Source organism: Carlito syrichta, unplaced genomic scaffold (assembly GCF_000164805.1).
Source record: "Carlito syrichta isolate Samal-C Ts95f unplaced genomic scaffold, Tarsius_syrichta-2.0.1 Scaffold107895, whole genome shotgun sequence".
In the NCBI taxonomy this organism is placed as follows: Eukaryota; Metazoa; Chordata; class Mammalia; order Primates; family Tarsiidae; genus Carlito; species Carlito syrichta.
Window position 1 is genome coordinate 2,410 of NW_007051991.1, and position 3,443 is coordinate 5,852.

Here is a 3,443-nt window from a genome sequence, read left to right on the forward strand (position 1 = left end):
TACAGCATCACCTCTTTCCAGACACAAGTCTGCACCTCGGTTCAGACCTCCCAGGTCCCCATTCTCATCCAGCTGCTGGAAGCATCTACGTGGGTGCCCCCGACCCTTCAAACTTTGTGTGCCCCAAAGTGATCTCATCGTTTCCCCTCCCAAGCCTGACCCTCCTCTGTGTTCCCTAGTTTGGTTAATGAGGCAGAAAGTTTCTGTGCCCTTCATCCGTGACTCTCAGAGCTGGGGATTTTTGGCAGGGAATTTTGGCAGTGTTCCTCATCCCTCTGCCGGGAAATACCCACCTTGGGCCTCACTCAAATCGTGATTCCAATTTCCTTGAGTTTCTCCTTGCTGCTCACATCAGAATGAGTCACATGAGATCTTTGACACTAAGGTGTTCCCTGTTCCTCATGGTGAGGTCCACTGGTCCAGCCCAAGGACCTTGATGGAAGCTCCACTTAGCCTGTGCTCCATCCATGTAAAGGCCCGAGGCCAACAGCTCCTCAGAGAGGTTGTTTTGTGGGCCTTTGCTCCCCCAGAAGGACTCCATTTCCTCGTGGGCATCCACTAGAGACTTTTCATTTAGCAACCAAGGAGAACAAGGAAGCAAGCCAGTCTGTCAGGAAGTGGCTATGGGGCATGCAGGCTGTGGAGGAGCAGGAAGGTCCCACCCAGACGCAGTCACTTATGAGCTCAGCTAGGAGGAGCATCACGGCCTTCCCCTTGTGGTTGGAGATCCTAGTTGGCAACTGACAGATCACATGCGGCTCACAGTACTGCTAAAGTGACCCCATCCCCATCATCCATAGCATAAGGACCCGTACAGAAGGAAGTGTTTCCTGAGGTATAGTATTAGGGAAATGCTGACTGCTGTAACAGATAAAACTCCAAGGCCCAGAGAAGATCATTTATCACTGCAGTGAAGTCCAAAGTGGGTGTTCCCGAAAAGCAGGAAGCTCTCCTCTCCAGGAGTGATTCAGGTCCCAAGTTCCTTCAATCTTGTAGCTCCGCTGGACTCATCTGTCTCAAGTGTGCAAAGGGGAAGAACACATGAGAGGTTTCTACAGGCCAGACAGGGATGTGCTGCTGTATTTTCTACTTACATGCCATTGGCCAGAACAAGGTCACGTGGTCACACCTCATCGCAAGGAGGGCTGGGAAATGTAGTCCAGAAAAATGGCTTTGGGAAGCAGCTAACATTTCTTTCCCAGGGGCTAACACATTGACCATAGTGAACCACTCCGTCAAAACTCCTCAACTGCTGCTGCGGGGACTCTGAGGGACTAGGACACTGAACAAGACTGCCTGGATGGAAGCATTTGTCTTATGGCAGAGTGAGAGGCTTCTGGTGGAATAGGGTAGAGAGCAGGGGATAGGAGACCTGGGCCGCTAGGAAGCAGCATGACTGGACCTCTGAGGAGCTACCTAAAATTAGAGAGGGCCCTGAATTTGAGGTTACGACATTCTGCTGCTTTGGCCCAATCATCTGATTGTCCTCAACTCTTGCTACACATAGGTCCTTGAATGGAGAGTTGCAGAGAACCTACTTGGGCTTTTTGTTATGAGGCCACAGCTACTCAACTTTCAAGAGGGGGCCAGTCACCCCAGTCCCTCTACTGCTGTGTCATATGACTGGTCAGTAAACTGAGGATAAGAGTGACTGGGAAAGAAAGAGATGATCCAAGGCTCTTATACTCACAAGAGAATCATCTATAAAAAGAAGGAATGGATCAGATGATTGAAAGACTGTGCTGTCCAATTCAGGAGGCCTTAGTAGCATGTGGCTATTTGAATTTAGATTGAGGCTGAGTGTAGTGGTTTCTGTAATTCCAGCACTTTGGGAGGCTGAGGCAGAAGGATGACTTGAGCCCAGGAATTTGAGACCAGCCTAGGCAACATAGTGAGACCTCGTTTCTACAAAAATAAAAATTAGCCAGGCGTGGTGGTGCACACCTGTAGTCCCAGCTACTTGGGAGGCTGAGGTGGAAGGATTGCCTGAGCTTAGAAGGTTGAGGCTGTGGTGGGCTGTGAGAATGCCACGGTACTCCAGTCTGGGTGATAGAGTGAGACTCCAACTCAAAAAACAAAATAGACCGGGCTCGGTGGCTCTGCCTGTAATCCCAGCGCTTTGGGAGGCCGAGGTGAGTAGATTGCCTGAACCCGCGGGTTTGAGACCCTCTCGGGAAACTTGGCTTCATCTCTACAATAAATCAAAAATTAGCTGGGCATGGTAGCGTGTGCCTGTAGTTCCGGCTACTTGGGAGGTTGAGGCGGAAGGATCGCCGGAACCCAGCAGGTTGAGGCTGTGGTGGCTAGAAGAGTGCCACTGCACTCCAGTCTGGGTGACAGAGTGAGACTCCCACTCAAAAAAATAAAATAAAACAAAATAAAAACAATACATTTAGATAGATTATAATTGAAAAAAATTTTAAAAAATGATTTCTCAGTTGCAGTGGCCACATCTCAAGTGCTTATTAGTGATATGCAGCTGGTGGTCACCATACTGAACAGTGCAGGCAGATATGGAATATTTCCATCATTGCAGAAAGTTCTGTCAGACAGTGCTAATCTACAAGGTGTCTTACAGTGCTGACGGCCCGTGACTTTATGAAAGTGCACAGTAAAAATTCAATGTCTCGTTAGCCAGAGCACTGGAGAGGAAGAGAGGGAAATAAAAAGGTGAGAAGAGAGAAACAGGAAGATGTGCAGAGGAAAACATCTAGAAAGGAAAGAGAAACATACAGAATAGTAAGGAGAAATGCCCAGATGCAAAGACACAGGCTATCGTAGACAGTGAAAGTTTGTTTACACGATCAGCAGAGACTCAGGTTGTCTCAAGAGAAGGAGTTTGCTTGTGAGGCAGCATGAGGTCTGGAATCGGGCAGCTGGGGGCCCAAGCCACTCCTGGGCATCTCTCTGCCTCTCTCTCAAGGCTGTGAGGTGGTTCTGCTTCCCTCTGTTCTCCCTCCACCAGCTGTTCTCTGCTCCTCATAACTTAACCAGCCATGGAGAGACTGATTTCACCTTCTGTTTACGGCTGAGTAGCTGAGATTCTCTGTACAGCTAAGTGAAGCATTGCTCAGTAGGGAAAACCGAACTGGCCAACTAGACTTTCCTTACCTGACCATGCCATGCCGTAGGTTCTAGATTAACTGGTCCTGGGTCAGGGCCCTTTCTGGTCTAATCAGCTGCAACCAGTGGGGTGGGATCTGCTACATGGAAAAGAACATGGCTCCCCAGATGGCAGAGTTTGAGGGCAGATAGGTTCTTTAAAAAAGGGGTCTGGGAGTATAGGTATAATGAGGCTTGACTGGCCTTGGGTGGGGGAAACATACATACACTCATCAACAATGTATAGGTCCCTTCACCCCTTTTTGTACCTCTAAAAGATATTGTGAGCCGGGCTTGGTGGCTCAGCCTGTAATCCCGTGCCTTTGGGAGGCTGAGGTGAG